The following is an 18740-nucleotide window of genomic DNA, read 5'->3' as shown; positions in this document are numbered from 1 at the left end:
CCCATCGAAGGTCATTTTTGCTAATCAAGGGATATGTAAAGCAGGAAGAAATCACTAGGGCGTTCGCCTTACAAGCGGCCAACATGGCCGACCCGAGTTCGATTCCTCCACCCCTCTTGAAGAGCCCGGCAAGCTACCGAGAGTATTCGATATGCCAAACACAGTAACAACAAAGTCTCCAATGGAGAGGTTACTGGGCCCGCTCGAGCAAATCGACGATCAAAGGGAGGGCCTTTACCTTTACCTTTACCTAAATATATGCACACCCAATGAGGGACCAGCTAAATACTTAAAACAACTGCTAATAGATTTTAAGGAAGACATTGCTAGCAATACAATAGTTGTTGGAGACTTCAATACAGCCTTACCACCTCTAGATAGATCAACAGGATTAAAATTCAGCAAGGAAACACTGGCCCTGAAGGAAGAAATATAAGAGAGAGCGCTAATAGAATCAATACAGGGCTTTACATCCCCAGAAAAGAGAATACACATTTTTTTCCAGTGCACACAAAACATTTTTCAAAATAGACCACATGCTGGGCCACAAAGCATACCTCAATAGAATCAAGAAGATAGAAATTGTGTCAGCTATCTTTTCAGATCATGATGCACTGAAGATAGAACTTAACCATGCACAGATGCAGAGAACCAAATCAAACACCTGGAAATTAAACAACTCAGTGTTGAGCAATGAGTGGGTCAGGGGGAAATCAAGGAAGAAATCAAAAGGTACGTGGACAAAAACTGAATTTGTAGCCCAGTATCTCCACCTGCCAAATTATTTCAAACCCATGTGCAGAAAAGGTAAATTGTGCTTGTTATCTGCAGTTGCTGAATCCTTTTCTAAAAGTGTTGACCTAAAAATGTGTAATATCAGTTGACAGCAAAGATGAAACTGAGTCAGAGAATTGAAGGGAGACCTCCCCCACCAAAATAAAACAGAGATTTGGGATAACATGCTTCTAAATTAAATAGACCTTTAGTTAGGAGTTAATACTTGTAACTTAAACCTGGAGGGGAAAAAATCAGTATCACCACCTCCACTTCCATAGTATACATAAAAATTTCATGCATAGACTATCATTTTCCTTACACACACTGGGCATAAAAATGACTCTTTGCTAAAACCAGACAAAAACTGTTTAACAATCCATGAGAAAAATCTAATGATTTTGAAATTTAAAATATGTTGATACACTGTCTGCTACACATATATGAAAATATTTTAAAAGTAGTATTCTAAAGCAATATTCTTATCTATTAACTAAGTAATTTATACACTGTAGCATTTTCACATTGAGTAAACATACAGAGTATCACCATTCTTATGTTGAAGAGTTACTTGGAGCACTAGAGCACATACATGCCTAGAATGCTTGAGGCCCTGAGTTTGATGCTCTCTCCCTGACACCAATCGCTCAGCCCTGGTGGACCTCAGTGCAGCTGATGATCCCATTGGCTCAGCCTCATACCAAGTCGTGAGACCCAAATTCAGGGCTGAGAGTAACTGGGAGTGTCTATCTCACATCCCAAGAACTTCTGGGGGCGGCCCTTATAATAATGTATAATTATATAATTGAAATATTAGGAAATAAAAATCTATCATGTTTGATTTAAATTTCCATTTTTATACCAGATTGAGGCAGTGAGACCCTTTTAGACAATTGATATGCAAGCAGACATATTTATATTTTGGTTTTTTAAACAATAATGCTTCGGATAATGGATTGTTCAGATACACTGTACTGACGAGTCCAAAATAGGATGAAATTACAATGCACAATGTTTTCTGTCTCATGGACATGTACAAAAAACAGAAATATTATTAAATAAATTGTAAGTTCTTTTTAAATATAATTGTATATATTAAATATAAAACCATTTTGTTTTTAAGTTTTGTGCATATAGGTGTATTAAATAAAATAAATATTTTCAGTAATAACCTTATTTACTCCTACTAATTTTTAGCATTTTTGCCTTACAATCCATTTTCTCAGAGGCAGAGTGTCTGCCTCACAGTGAAGTCTAATTCTGTGTCTCAAGAAAGATTATGTCTTAAACATGGGGGGTAAAACTGATGGACCGGAAAACCAGAGGGAAAAGCTGTCCTTGTTCTCCAGAGCAAATGGAGGCAAGAATAAAAACTTACTAACAAAGTAATTTTTTACATTTTAGCATTTCCACTTGTATAAACATATATATATATATATATATATATTTATTCCATATAAATATACATAGTATGTTCTTGGACTGAAGAGTTACTTTTTGAGCAGTAGAGCATATGACTAGAATGCTTGAGGCCTGCATTTGATGGCCTCCCCCTTGAATACCCAACAGATCAACCCTGGTGATCCTCAGCACAGCTGATTTGATTCCCTTGGCTCAGGCCTAGCACCAATTTCTCAGACTCAAATTCAGGGCTGAGAATAATTGGGAATGTCAACCTCGTACCTCCAGAACTGCTGGAGGTGGCCCTTATAATAATAATAAATATCTAAATAATAAAGATATCAGTAAAGAACATTGGTTAGGCAGCAGAGCCCATTAGGAGGGACCCTGTTCCCCACCCCCAAGACATATACATACACACACATGCGCGCACACACATGCGCACATGCAGGCTTCAGCTTCAGTCAGGGAACTGGTTTTGCCTTTCAAACTCCGACTTCTGCACACGGTGCTCTAGCACCATCCTATCTGCATGCTGCTCAGCTCCAGTGGGCCTGCCCCTAGTGAGTACCACCAAACAGGCTACAACCAGGGCAGGTGCCTCCTTCCTTCAGTTCAGGGCTGCCTGTGCTTTTCCTGCCAGAAGACAGGAGGACAGGGAAGACAACACATGTTTACTTGGAAGCGGTTTAAGAGAGACTTGGGTTCAATTTGTGCATCCTTCTTGGAGAGCCCGGCAAGCTATCAAGAGTATCCTGCCAGCATGGCAGAGCCTGGCAAGCTCCCCGTGACGTATTTGATATGCCAAAAACAGTAACAAGTCTCACAATGGAGATGTTACTGGTGCCAGCTCGAGCAAATCAATGAACAACGGGAGGACAGTGACAGTGACAGTGCTTCCAGAATAAAATAGTTACTGAGTCTCAAGCAATTGATATTCAAGCAGAGTTGTTTATATACTTTGAGGTTTTGTAAACCATAATGTTTTAGATCATAGTTCAGCTACACTGTACTGATGAGTGCCAAATAGGACGAAAGAAGGGACTGGAGATAACACATAGGGTAGGGGGTCTGCTTGTATGTGGCCAACCTGGCTTTGAAACCAGATCCCTGTCAGGGTATTCCTGAGCACCTTATGGAGGAGGATGAGGAAAAAGAATTTTATTGTTCTTATTTGTTTGTTTGTTTGTTTGTTAAGGCCTGGCAAGCTCCGTGTGGCATATTTGATATGCCAAAATTAGTAACAACAAGTCTCACAATGGAGATGTTACTGGTGCCTGATCCAGCAAATCAATGAACAATGAGAGAACAGTGACAGTGACAAGTCGAATAATTTATTAACATGTCTCTGAAACATGGGCATATACACTCACATGCTCTAAGTGATATCCCTGGGGAAAAGAGGTGAAGGATGGGATGCCTAATGGGGAAATGGAAAATTAAAAATTGCTGTAGGGTTTCATTATTGTAGGTGATTACATCCACATCACTTTCAAAGCTAATGTCAAATCTGTCCAGGATGGCAAAGTTTGAGGTGACAGAGGAGAAAAAAAACATCTGGGAAAAATTCTAACAGAGGCACAGCAGAACTCTCAATATGAGAAAGTTGACATTATATGGACTTTTGCTTTGAATTTTCTCTTTGCAAAATCTGGGGAGAGGTTTGTCAATGCGCAGAAAGAAAGAGAAAGTGGTGTGATGTCAATTTTTGCAATCAATTTTCCTCCCAGTATTGTGCAGAGTCAATAAGAGAATGCTTAGTCTTTCTCCTGAACCAGTTTCAGAAGTTTTTTCAATGGCAATGGTCTTACCCTTGTCTCTTAAGGTGAACTGACCCATTTGAGAGAAGTCCTTGAGAGTCTCACTTGCAGTTGGTTCTAGCCATTTGAAAATAGGCAATGCATACTTGATCTTGTTTCACAAAATGACATCGAATCTTCCTTTTTTTCCTTTATATATTTTTTGTCTACCAAGAAATTAATTCTGTTATCTTCTTCAATACAAGTATGGATTTGCAACACCGCATCATGACATGGCACAATGATCGATTTGTGCTCTATGGTCACTACCTGTGCATCAAAGCCAGCTAGAGTACTCCCTGAACACAACTAGATGTGGCCCAAATTCCAATAAATAAATACTTTTTTGAAAATCAGAAGGGAAAGAAACTCCTTTGCCAGGGAGAAACAACATAGGGCATTGCTAAATATGGCTCATTGGTGGTGGTGTTGGTGGTTTAATCTGACTTTTTAAAAATTATTTTATTGAAATTTTTATTTAATAAAAATAAGAAGCAACATAAGAACCCTAATGTCTGACAATTTGGAGTTGGTAGAGATATTTTTTCACCAAAAGCATAAACATTAGCATTACTATAACCTAAATAACAGTAAGAAAGGGGGGAATCCTTATAAAATTACATCAAAGGAAGAGATTAATACATTAACTAACAGTAAATAACAAATTCAAATTCAAACAGCAAATAACAAATTTCAACTCATCAACAGAGAAATATCTACATCACATTAATTCTGATGTAGCAGAAAGATGTGTGATCTCATTAAAAAGAATAGAGCAGTGAAAAAAATTAAAATACAATAGAACTACACACCTTTACTCACCTCCTAATATTAATATTTCAAATTTGTTATTAAACACATAATATAATTATGCAGAAAAATGACATCACCACAGTTTATTTTCATGGTTTTTTAATTCAAAGTCACAGAGCTTCAGTACAAAGAATAACTTGTCAAACCACAAATCTCTAAGCAAATATATATGAGCTTCAATAGAAGTGCACATCTGAAATAGCTTTAAGTTTTATTTTAATTGGATTCTTTGTTATGTCCAGGAAGAGGTTAGAACACACAGTACCTGAAATAGTCCTTTCCACAGAAACTACAACAGAAAAGACAAAAAGGAGCTATTTATCTAGTAAAGAAAAATTGGGCATCCATTATCCTCCTCTTCAGCCAAAATAATTATGCCTCTTAACAATGTTTACAAATAATAGGAAAGTATTGCTTAAAACAACCTAACAGATCACAAAATTATGACTTGAACCATCCTTCTATTAAATGTGAGATGAGGATATCCTTGGAAGTGGGAGGGCTGGGGGCTATACTAAATTTGTACTAACATATAACATGTAACAAAGCTTCTGTTGACTGAAAAGACTTAGAAATCTGTCACTGTCACTGCCCTCCTGTTGTTCAGAGATTTGCTCAAGCGGGCCCAGTAATGTCTCCATTGGAGACTTTTATTGTTGCTGTGTTTGGCATATCAAATACACCACGGGTAGCTTGCCAGGCTCTACCATGCGGGTGAGATAATCTCGGTAGCTTGCCCAGCTCTCCGAGAGGAGCAGAGGAATCGAACTTGGGTCGGCCATGTTGGCTGTGTGCAAGGCAAATGCCCTACCACTGTGCTAAGAAAATGTTAACCTCTACACAAACTCCAGGAGGGAAACCTAAGAAAGTTCCTCACTATAAATTTTCTGAGCCTGCTGATGCTCTGTGTTACAGTATGAGCTCATCATGAACTGTCAGAAAATATAAATACCACACAGGAAGCAGACCCTGAGTGAGAATGGCTGCCAGTAAAATTCCCTGGCGATGGGAATAAACAAACAACTTCCTTGGACTGGAATGCCAAGATTCAATTTTAAATGTTTGCTTTGCTATCCTGAAATGCATTGCTTCATTGATCTAACTTACATCTACAAGCATAAATTCAGTAATTGTATGATTAAAAAAATTAAACAATGCTTTGTTTTACTTTAGAAGAGGATTTCAGATATGTTCTTCATGAGATTCTTAAAAATTACATAATTTAAGGTTCTGACTCATTCCTTTCCAGATTCTCCATAAAGGCCTGAGTTTGAGAGATGAACAAAAACTTAAAATCAAAAAGGAGTCTTTTAGATTGATCATTGTGATATAATCCTGTGATTCTGGTGAACACAAAAATACCTTTGCCTAGTTTCTTCATTACCAAAAATAACAACAAAAAACAGCAGATGGGGGCTGGAGCAATAGCACAGCGGGTGGGGGATTTGCCTTGCATGTAGCTGACCTGGATTCGATTCCTAGCATCTTATATGGTCCCCCAAGCACCACCAGGAGTAATTCCTGAGTGCATGAGCCAGGAGTAAGCCCGTGCATTGCCGGGTGTGACCCCAAAACATTTGACTCTCCCAAGCTAACTGGGTTGTCTGGTGCTTCTTTGTCTGCACACAGCCACCCACAGCCTGTCTTCTAATTAAATCAATGCTCTAGCAGCAGTACAAGCAAACAAGTTGCCTCCCATCTGCATACAGCTCTTCAGGACACATTTCCCTTGGTCAGAAGGTAGAAATTCTTGGGAGAGGTGCATATCTCTGCCTTTTCACAAGAAAAACATGACAGGATGCAACTCCATGAAGACTAACTGTGTGTGTACTCTCAAGTTCCATCAAAGCTGCAGTCACAGCATCTGTCTCGAGAGCACCAAACTGAAGATTTTCAATTGCCTTCTGACAAGCTCGTTTGCACACATGTTTATACTCCTTGGCTTTGGATTCAGAATGATAACCTGCACCTGCATGCACTAACACAAAGCCCCTCGCTTCTCTTTATGTGACTGTTTTGCTTCCAAGTCCTTGGTTATTATTTTAACAGCCGAAAAACCTGAGATGATCTGGATGGCAGCCCTTCTCCAGAACTTATCCCTTTCTCCATGGTCATTCTCCAAGATTACCATCTTCTATTGGGAAAAGAGCATACTTCCATCCAAAATTAACTGCGGGAGGAATTACCCCACCTCATCCCGGAACCCTCACAACATCCCATTTTGATCAGACTTTTGTGCATGTTGTTAGGTAGAGGTCTGAGCCCATTTTTTGCTTGTAGCTGTCCAGTTTTGCCAACACCATTTATTAAAGAGGCTTTTCCTTGCTCCACTTCACATTTCTTGACCCTTTATCAAAGATTGGGCTGGAGCGATAGCACAGCGGGTAGGGCGTTCGCCTTACAAGCGGCCAACATAGCCGACCCGAGTTCGATTCCTCCGCCCCTCTCGGAGAGCCCGGCAAGCTACCGAGAGTATTCGATATGCCAGACACAGTAACAACAAAGTCTCCAATGGAGACGTTACTGGGCCCGCTCGAGCAAATCGACGATCAACGGGAGGGCTTTATCAAAGATTAGATGAACATATATTTGAGGGTGCTTGTCATGATATTCAACCCTGATCCATTGGTCTGCAGCTCTGCCTTGGTTCCAATACTATGCTATTTTAATTATTACTGCTTTGTAGTAGAGTTTAATGTTGGGGAAAGTGATGCTTCCCACCTTCTTTTTCCCCAGAATTGCTTTAGTTATTCATGGGGTTTGTTGTTCCATGTGAATTTCAGGAGAGTTTGATCAATTTCTTTGAAGAATATCATGGGTATCCTTATAGGGATGGCATTGAATCTGTTTAATGCTTTGGGGAGTATTGCCATTTTGACAATGTTAATTCTCCCAATCCGTGAGTAGGGGATATATTATGTTTCCTCATGTCCACTTTTATTTCATGAAGTAGCGTTTTGTAGTTTTCTTTCTACAGGTCCTTTACCTCCTTAGTTAAGCTGATTCCGAGGTACTTGATTTTCTGAGGCACGATTGTGAATGGGATTGCTTTTTTCATGTCACTTTCTTCTCTCTTGTTATTTTTTTAATATATATTTATTGAATCACTGTGGGAAAAGTTACAAAGCTTTCAAGTTTAATTCTCGCTCATGCAATGATCAAATACATTTCCTCTCTCATTATTTGCATATAGGAAAGCCATGGACTTTTGGGTATTGCGTTTATAGCCTGCAGCTTTACTATACAAGTCTATTGTTTGTAGGAGCTTCTTGGTAGAGTCTTTAGGGTTCTCTAAATATAGTATCATATCATCTGCAAATAGAGCGTGATTTCTTCCTTTTCTATCTGGATGCCCTTAATATCTTTTTCTTGCCCAACTTCTATTGCAAGTACTTCCAGTACAGTATTTAATAGAAGTGGTGAGAGTGTACAGCCTTGTCTTGAGCCTGATCTTACAGGGAAGGCTCTTAGTTTTTTCACATTGAGAATATTGCTTGCCATACATAGGCTTCTGGTAGATAGCTTTGACTATATTGAGGAAAGTTCCTTCAATACACTTTTTGGTGAGAGTTTTCTTCATAAACGAGTGCTGGATATTGTCAAATGCTTTTTCTGCATCTATTGATACGATCATATGGTTTTTATCTTTTCTTTTGTTGATATGATGGATTATGTTGATTGATTTATGAATGTTAAGCCATCTTGCATTCCGAGGAAGAATCCCACTTGATCATGGTGCTTGAACTTTTTGATGTATTGTTGGATTCTATTTGCTAATATTTTGTTGAGGATCTCAGCATCCTTGTTCATCAGGGATATCAGCCTGTAGTTTTCTTTTTTTGTGGTGTCTCTGTTTGCTTTCGGTGTTAGGGAGATATGTGCCTCATAGAAACTGTTTGGGAGAGTTTCTGTTCCTTCAATTTCCTTGAGAAGACCTGGCAATAGGTCCTCGTTAAATGTTTGGAAGAATTCTCTAGTGAATCCATCTGGACCTGGGTTTTGGTTTCGGGAAGACTTTTGATTTACAATTTCAATGTCCTTCATAGTAATAGGTCTGTTTAGGTATTCCAGGTCTTTTTGGTTCAGCCTTGGGAGATTATAGGAATCCAGAATGTGTTCATTTTTTAAGAATAAATCTGCTGTCTCCATAGCAGGCCAGGCAGGCATCCCTTCTATGTGATTAGAAAAATTCACTGAAAGGAGAAGCTTCTGAAGAAGCTGTGGCCTAGATCAGAATATCAAAGAAAACCTCAATTCCAAGCCCAACTTCCTCAGCAATACTTTGTGGAGAACAGGAGATATGGGGGTAGGAATCTTATACAAACTAACTTTGCAGAGCATGAGGCACTCATTTCCCCATTCAGCTTAGGGACTCACCATGTTTTTGATTGGAATATGAGTCCTCAATGTAATCTACATGTTCAGAGGAGCTCAGATTGGCATGTGTACTTGGCTCTCTCCATTCTGAGAAATTCTGTTCTCTCTTGAGCATATAGCACTCTGTCTGTCTGTCTCTCTCTCTATCTCTGTCTGTCTCTCTCTTTGACTCTGTTTCTCTGTCTTTCTCTGTGTATCTGTCTGCCTCTGTCCCTCTTTCTCTCTTTCTCTCCACTCATATTTCTCAAACTTCTTCATTATTTGCTTCCCTCGTGAAGTTATTTTTTCTTGCCAGAGGGCTGGTGACAGACCTGAGAAAAACCTGTGCATAGGTAAGATGTGGCTTCTTTCCTTGCTGAAAATTCCCTGATCCAGCCAACTTCATGGTTTCTCCAAGAAATCAGAGGGTGGGTTTTATTCTTACACCATAAAGTGGAACCTACATGCAGGCTGACCCCTGCTGGGTGGAGCTGGTGAGACCCAAGCATCTATGCCATATAGGTGCTTGTGACTGACCTTAGAAGTCCGGGCCCTCCCAGGCACTTTTTTTTTTTCACAAAGGTGGGTGAAAGCAGTCGAGTTGCCTCTTGAAGCTACCACCTCTCTTCTACCTACTTCATGTGACTCATCTGCAACAATTGTAACCTATTCACAGCAAAAGAAGGTCAATTTTATTTATTAGAGATTTATTTTTAGTGTCATTGTCCCTGAGAACCAAGACACAAGATATGTAATATTGGACAAGTACTACGGTTTAATTGAATCAAAATATGGCAGTGGCCCTTAACAATAGAAAGAAACCCAGAGATTCCTGAATTGAATACTGCATTTTGCATGTGAGAGCTACTCAGGATTGACTTGAGCCAAGTCACAGAATCAAGTATTGATGGAACCAGTAATATGAACTGGGTTTCTCCCAATCCACCCGTGCCCACTTACTGCTCTTTCAGTGATCCTCCCACTTTCCAGAATTCTTTCTGAATATAAAATTTTCCCAACTGAAGTGTGAATTTTAGCATTTGCCTTCCAAGATTTTTAGCATGCCTCTCCACCTAGAAAACTAAGAAAGATGCCTTATTTTTCCAGAATGCTTTTCATACACAGATATTTATTATACTTAACACATGTCAGTGGCATGCCAGGGAAGCTCATTATATATACTACATCTGTGGCCCCAGGTATTCACTTATTTGTACTTGAATTTCAAGGAGTTTACTGCCACCTTGTGACTATGACCGTGCAACTGCAACTGTAAAAGCATGGTTTTCAGATTTCAGTAAGTTCCACATTTCCAAAAACAAGTGCAAGAATAATTCACTTTTACTTCTTTCCCAGATAGCCCTGAAAACTCAAAATTAATTAATATTATTTTTGTTATTCAATGTACAGAAATTATATATTTTTACTTGAAAGTTTTGTTAGTCCTCAAAATTGTAACAATTATTAAATTGATTGGAGTGCTCTCATTCTGTTGAAGGTGATGGGTTAACTTGTTTAACTGGAACAGAACATTTATACTCCTCCTCCATCTTCAAGTTCATACCATGAGTTGGGTCACACTAAAGGTGACTCATTGTAATCAACTGTGATTCTCCTTAAAGAAACAACGTTGTAATCTCAAGTAGCCCCTGTACAAATTACTTACTCTAGTGCATGTTTTCAACTAAATTCAGAAATCTATGAGTCTCCCAGTGTTTATATAAACACTCAATGCCTTTAAATATCAGCAACAATTAATTTATTATGCTTTATTCACTAGTTTATGTTTATTCCTTAAGTTTGTCCAGATAGGAGACAGATGCGTGAGAATTAGCAGAGGGGTGAGAGTAGGGAGGCGCTGCACACCTCGCTGTGCTCGGGGTTCACTCCTATTTCTGAGCTCTGGGGTCACTCCTGGTTGTGGTCAGGGGGCCTGGTGCAATGCTACGGATCAAACCTGGGTCAGCTGCACAAGACAAGCACCTTGATCTCTATATTGTCACTCTGGTCCTGAGAAATTGTATGAGGATTCTTTTTTATTCTTTCTTTTCTTTTGATTTTTATTTTTTTAAATCTTAATCTCCTGTGAAGAAAATACACATGACTCCTGTTTTTTAATCCATTCACCAATCTTTGCCATTTGTGTCACCCATTTATATTTCGCATGCTTATTAATAAAGACTTTACTTGTTACTTTTCTATTTCTGTGTTAAGTATTTTTATGCTTCAGTTTCTCTATTTCTCTCTTTTGTGCTTAATTGGTTGTTTTGGGAATGTACCTCTTTGCTCTTTTTCTGTATTATTTTAGTATCTTGATTAGAGGCTATCCCAGGGCTTACACCAAATAAACTTATTAACAATCTAGTTTAAAGTATGAATTTGCTTTTTTTCCAAGTAATCTCCAACACTCAATAATAGTGTCATCAATTGCATATTTATATATTGTGTTCCCATTTACATACATTTATAATTATTGTCTCTTGAATGAAATTTTTGCTATCTCCTAATCTGTCTGTTACATGTAAAAAGATTTCCTTAAAAGCCTGACTCTTGAAAGAGGTCAAAACAAGTACTGTTTCTTTAAGTTCTCTGACAGTCACTTCCTTGGATGAGGATTAAAAAGAAAATGTGGTGGAGGATGGGCACTCTTGGAGGGATGGGTACTTGATCATTGTATAACTGAAACCCAAGCACAAAACTTTGTAAGTCTACAACTGTACCTCATGGTGTTTAACTAAAAAAAAAAAATAGAAGCTTGCTTTTATTGCTTGATCTTCACTGCTGTGCTTCTCTCTCAGCAATGAAAAGCAGTCATAGAAAACAGCAATGATAACACAAATATCTGGAGAACAAGGTTCTTGATTGACTCTTCTTTCTCCAGCAAGCAATATTTGGGCCATGGAGAGCTTGGGGCTTGGGGAGATGATAGCCACTATTGAGAGGGAAGATTGAACTTTATTGAGATTAACTGAAATGAACCAGCCCTTGGCTCTGGCTCTCCCTTGGATGTTTCAAGTGCTCAGTTAGACTTCAGAGGTCATGGAAAGGTAGCATGTTTTTCATGCTGGAAGCCTGGGTTCAGTCCCCAGTGCTTTACGGTATTCTGAGCACAACCTAGACTGATTCCCAAAGAAAGAACTGGGAGCAGCCAACCTCTAAATACTGCAAGGTGTGTCCCCTCAAATAAAGGTAAAGGTAAAGGTAAAGGCCATCCCGTTGTTCATCGATTTGCTCGAGCGGGCCCAGTAACATCTCCATTGGAGATTTTGTTGTTACTGTGTTTGGCATATCGAATACATCACGGGTGGCTTGCCAGGCTGGAGCGATAGCACAGCGGTAGGGCGTTTGCCTTGCACGCAGCCAACATGGCCGACCCGAGTTCAATTCCTCCGCCGCTCTCGGAGAGCCTGGCAAGCTACCGAGAGTATCTCGCCCCCTCAAATAAAATTTTTTAAAAATGAAATACCCGAAAAATAGACTTTAGAGTTCCAAACTATCACTTTGGAGTTTTTGTCAATTCCAGGCAGTTTTCACATTCAGTTAGTTTCCAGTATCTTTCTTCCCTGGCATCACTCCTTGATTTACATTAAAGCAGTGTTACTAACCTCACACAAATTTATTTCTTTCTAATGAAGGCAAGATTGCTCTAAGTTTCCTTCCAAGTACAACTATTGCTAAGTAAAGCTATGTCCCATACATTTTGTTAACTTGTTTCTTTATTATCATTGCTTTTAAGGAATGTTTTTATTCCTTCCTTGATTTTCTTTGATCCAGCTGTTATTTAGTAGTGTGTTGTTTAGTTTCCAGGTATTAAAGTTTCTCCACACATTCTTTTATGATTAACTTATGTCTTTGTGGCATTATGGTCTGATAGAACACTTGGTATGAGTTTTATGTTTGTTAATATATGTAGGTTTGTCTTATGACCTAATATGTATTCTATCCTGGAGAATGTACTGTGTGCACTAAAGAAGAATGTGTTTGTGGATTTTTGAGGTTGTAAGGCCCCGTATATAGCCACTAGTTCCATCTCTTCTAGATCTTGGTTTAATGCTCTTATGTCTTACTGATATTCTATCTACTTGATCTATCCACTGGTGATAAGTGGAAGATTAAAGTCAACCATCACTATTTTTTCTATGCAAGTTTGTGAGCAAAAGCACCGTAAACTTGCTAATGCTACATTTGGTGTGTACATGTTAATTAAACTTAGTACTTCTTAATCTATTTTTGTTTCCTTAACCAATATGTAGTGTCCATCCCTAACATCAATTACTTTATTTAGATTGAATGCTATTTGTTCTGACATAATTATGGCTATCTCAGTTTTTCTGTATGCTGGTGGCCTGCAAGATTATTATCCATCTTTTTACTCAGAGCCTCTGTCTATCCTGTGATTTTAGATGTATTTTCTGCAAGAAGCATTTGTGGATTTTATTTCCAAGTCACCACTCTGTGTCTTTAATGGGAGAATTCATAGAAATTACTAATATAAAGGGCTGTATTGACATTTTATTGCTTAGAGTTGTTGCTTTTACAATTTGCTGTTAGGTTTATGTAAATGATTTTTCAGTATTCTATTCAGGGCTGGTTTAGTTATAGCAAATGTTGTCAGCTCTTTTTTATCTAAGAATTTTTTATCCTTCCAAATGAGAGCTTTGGAAGGTAGTGGATTCTAGGTTGAACCTTTTTTTGGGTGAGTAAGTTGAACATGCCAATTCACTTCACATGACAGATCTGTTGTGATTATTATGTTATTTTCCTTATATTTAGGTTTCTCTTCACCCTTGGTGCTCCAAGAAGTTTCTCTCTGCCTCTGTTGCTCTGTCTTTCTCTGCCTCTGCCTCTGTCTGTCTGCCTGTCTGTCTGTCTTCTGTCTCTCTCTCTCTCTCTCTCTCTCTCTCTCTCTCTCTCTCTCTCTCTCGATTTTGCCATTTTTATTACTATGTGGTGTGTCTTGGCATTGTTCTGATTGAATCTATTTTGCTTGGTATCCTTTGGACCTCTTGAAACTGTACATCAGCCTCCCTGTAGAAGTAATTTTTAGCTATAATCAGAGGAAGTTCTCAACTATAATCTCTCCCATAATTTGTTCTTGTATTTCCATTTTCCTCTTTCTGATATTCCTATAATTCACAGATTATTCCTCTTGCTGTTTTGCTGTTATATTATGTTCTCTTACAATCTAATGCTTCTCTTTTCTCCAGTCTCTTCCTTGTCAATGTTGGCTTGTATTTTTCTTGAAGATTCTCTACATCTGGGGCTGGAGCAATAGCACAGCGGGTAGGGCATTTGCCTTGCACACAACCAACCCAGGTTTGATTCCAAGCCTCCCATATGGTCCCCGGTGCACCTCCAGTGAAAATTCCTGAGTCCAGAGCCCAGGAATAACCCCTGTGCATCACCAGGTGTGACCCAAAAAGTGAAAAAAGATTGTCTACATCATTCTCTCCCTGTATAATCCTGCTACTCTTGCTGGCCATTCTATTCTTTGGTTCCTTCGCTTCATTTCCTGTGGAAGCTGTCATCCTCTCAATCAGTTCTTCTTTAAATTGGTCAAATTTCTCACCTCGTGATTGCTTAATTTCACTGTCCAGTGCTTTATTAATTTCTATTTCCAAACACTCTAGATTACAAGGAGATTTGCGCGAGGGTAGGATTCCATCTAAGGTAGTATTGCTTTCTCCTTTTCTTAGTAATCCATTTATTTCCAGTCATTTTGTAGGAACACAGTAAGAGATATATTAAGCTTAAATGTTGGCTCTTCCGGGGGACATCTCACCACATGTAGCAAACTCGGGTCCTCAGGCCAGGTTAGTCTTTCCTAAATCCAGCAGGGTCCTTATTCAGTTTCTTCTTTTTGGTGCATGACAGAGTTTGTTCCATGACTATGGTCTTCACTTATACTTCTAACGGTACTTAGCCTGTCCCTTTTTGATGCCAGGATAGCTTATAGCTTGCCCTGGGTCCATCCAAGTCCTTTGCCAGGATGCTCTTTTTGGGGTGTTAGGAATTGAGGGCAACTGAGGCTTAACTCAAGTAAATATGATGGATGCCCAAGAGTAAATGTTATTCAGAGTCAATTAACTCTCATGTTAAAAAAGCATATCATCAACTGTCTTCTTGTATCTATACAAAAAAGACATTGCTAAACCATGTAAAGAACACCAAGTAAAGATAAAAGCATGCAGAATTAGGAGTGCCTGATGAAATTGGGCATGTCTCAGGAGCACTGTGATGGGTGCAACTCAATAAACCTAAGTTCCCTGCAGAGGGAACAAGGATAAACCAATGCTTTCCAACAGTGTTCTACACAACTTTTCCAGCAAACTTGCTGTGTTCCTATGAGACTGTTAGTACTATGAAATTTGGAGGTGTCACTCCAGGAATTCGATCACTTGGGTGATTTGGTGACTTCCTGACGTTCAGTTGTGGAGATGGGCCATTTCTATGCTGAAAACTGTTCAGTGTGGGTGGGGGCAGTTGAAACTTCAGGAGGTAGGTGTGGGGAAGAATCTGCCCTTCCTCGTTCTGAAAAGCCCACAGAGTTCTCAGCCTGACAGTCTATCTGGGAGATTCAGCATCGTGGCATTCTTTTCAAGATTAGTTGGGGAGTAGGGCCGTTTCTATGCCTGAACTTTGATGGAATTTGACTCTTGCTCCTAAAAAAAAAAAAAAAGAAAGAAATTTATTTTTGCTTGTCCATGGCACCGAGTACTTTCTAACACATTCCCCCCAAATCTTATGAAATATTAAATATGACACTGAGGGTTGTGTCATACACTACACAGCTCTCGTCTTTAAAACTATATTAATTGGAAATATAATTACTATGAGGGAAAATATATACAGTTAAACCAGATGCTGTAAGTTTAGCAATCATGTAAATTAAAATCCATGCAAGCTATTATTTTCTCTCTTCTACAGACTCATCATGTCATAAAGTCTGCAGTAATATGATCATTATTTTATGCAAATTAATGTTTAGATCCAATATATGTGGTTATTATTGTTCGTCTCCACTGTAAAGAAACTAAAAGTATATGAAATAACATTCTGAACCTGTAATGAGCAGAATATTTTCAAGAAGTTTCTTTGGAATACTATAATAGGGTATTAAGCATATATTAATGAGAATGATATTTTTTATTGTATCTGTAGCACTGCACTGTCCTCCCATTGTTCATCAAATTGCTCGAGCAGGCCCAGTAACGTCTCCATTGTGAGACTTGTTACTGTGTTTAGCATATTGAATACATCACGGGTAGCTTTCCAGGTTTTGCCATGCAGGCAAGATACTCTCGGTAGCTTGCCAGGCTCTCCGAGAGGGGCAGAGGAATCGAATTCGGGTCAGCCAGGTTGGCTGCATGCAAGGCAAACGTCCCACCCACTGTGCTATCACTCCAGCTGTGTCCACAGGTGCAGCAGTAGGAGAACTGTGCCAGTACTTTCTTTCACTTGGGTAAACTGGGTTCAATTCCAACCTTCAGATCTTGTGGGGTACATAGCTGAATCTCCTCGGGAGTCAAGTGGGTCATTATATCTATTGTATGTAAATCCATTATTTCAAAAAATTAAAGTATAAAAATCTAAAGAATAATTCCTGTCAAATAAGAAGTCTCTTTTGACAAATGGAATTCTCTAGATGAATAAAGTTTGCATTTCACTCATTAACCTAATATTATCAATACACAATGTGATTGTCAAATCCGTAATTATGAGTAAAACCATGAGTAGATTCAGGAAAACTTTATGAGAATGACTCTATGAATTCACATCTCTTGGAAAAACTATTTGAAGTCTTTTTTGTACTAAAAAGAGATATCAGAACACTAGAAATAGTAGCCATCATGTTGTTTCTTCAGAAAGTTTTCTTCTGGTAATTTCTTTTCCACTAGAGAGGGTAATTGATATGTGATTTTTATGAAGTCACAGTTTTTGTCTCCCAAAGTTTACAATTCACAGAACTTCAAATTCATTGTGAACATACAGACAGGAAGTGGTCTTTTCCTTTCAAAAGGAAATAAAAATCTGACTAAATCTCCAGGTCCAGCTAGAAATATGAGAGAGTCATATCAGGAATAAAATCAATAAAATAGCAAAACTGTTGGAAATTTCACATATTAAATTACCCTGATTCTTTAAAAGAAATTTTGAAAAGTGATCTCGGTAAGATCAGTGTGGGTGATTTTAATGCCAAGATAGGACCGAGAAGATCAGCTGAAGAACTTCACATCGGGACCCATGGCCTAGAATGGAACGAACAGGGTGAGAGACTGTCTGAGTTCATCATGTCGACCAAGACCAACCATGGTAACTCACAGTTCCAGAAGGCAGAATCTAAACGATGGACATGGGAGTCTCCCGGTGGATGATTCCACAACGAAATAGACCACATCATATTCAATCGACAGTTTTGCCTGACTGATGTTGCTGTTGTCCCAAAATTTCGAACAGGATCGGACCACCGTCTCCTTCGTGCAAAATTCTACTTCACAGAGCGGGGAGAAAGGGCTGCAAAGTTCAAAAAGAGAACTCCCAGAATGACCACCAACTGTGAACTCTTTGGTACTATTGCGGCAACAGGGGAAGATGCCATTGTTGACAACATTGACGAGGAATACGATCGACTGGTTCAGCACCTCCATGAATGTGCGAGGAACGCCAAGAGAGAGATAGCCACAAAAAATCGCCTATCTTCGAAAACTCTTGAGCTAATTCACCAGCGTGGTTTGGCGCATGCCTCAGGCAACCGCAAGCTAATGTCCGAGCTCGAAAGCAGTGCAGAGATGCGATCAAGGAAGACCTCAAAGAGAGAAGAGCAGAAGTACTGGTAGATGCGGCAGAAGCCGGGAAAAGTATTCGTAAGGCCCGCCTGTCCTTCGCCAACTATAAGACCAAGATGACTGCCCTCCGACGTCCTGATGGATCCATCACATCCTCCAGAATGGCAATGGAGAAGATTATCCATGACTTCTACTCAAATCTCTTCGATAGCCATGTCCACTTGCCGACATACCAAATTCCACAGGATGGATATGTCGTTCTCCCTTCCGAAATCCGACACGCCATTTCGTTGGTAAAGAAACAAACAGCACCCTGCCCAGAAAAGGTCCGACCTGAACACCTGAAGAACCTGCCATCAGTACTCATCAATACACTGGCGCGGCTCTTCACTTGCTACCTATCTGAATGCAAGGTTCCGTCCCAATGGAAAACCAGCAGGACCGTACTACTGTTCAAGAAGGGAGACATCCATGACATTGGCCACTATCGCCCGATCTGCCTATTGTCTGTCATCTACAAGTTGTTCACTTGAGTCATCCTAAATAGGATTGGCAGAACACTAGATGAAGGACAACCATGCGAGCAAGCAGGGTTCCGCAAAGGATTCAGCACCATCGACCATATCCACACAATAACCAAGCTCATTGAGGTTTCTTGGAAGTTCAAGATGCCGCTCTGTTTAACGTTCATTGATTTAAAGAAGGCCTTTGATTCTGTTGAGACAGAAGCGTTCATTGAAGCCCTAGCCAATCAGGGCATTCAAGCCCAATACATCAGGATCCTCCGTGAGCTGTATTGCGAATTCACTAC

Source organism: Sorex fumeus, unplaced genomic scaffold (genome assembly GCF_029834395.1).
Source record: "Sorex fumeus unplaced genomic scaffold, SorFum_2.1 ptg000003l, whole genome shotgun sequence".
In the NCBI taxonomy this organism is placed as follows: Eukaryota; Metazoa; Chordata; class Mammalia; order Eulipotyphla; family Soricidae; genus Sorex; species Sorex fumeus.
Note: the sequence above shows the minus strand (reverse complement) of the source record.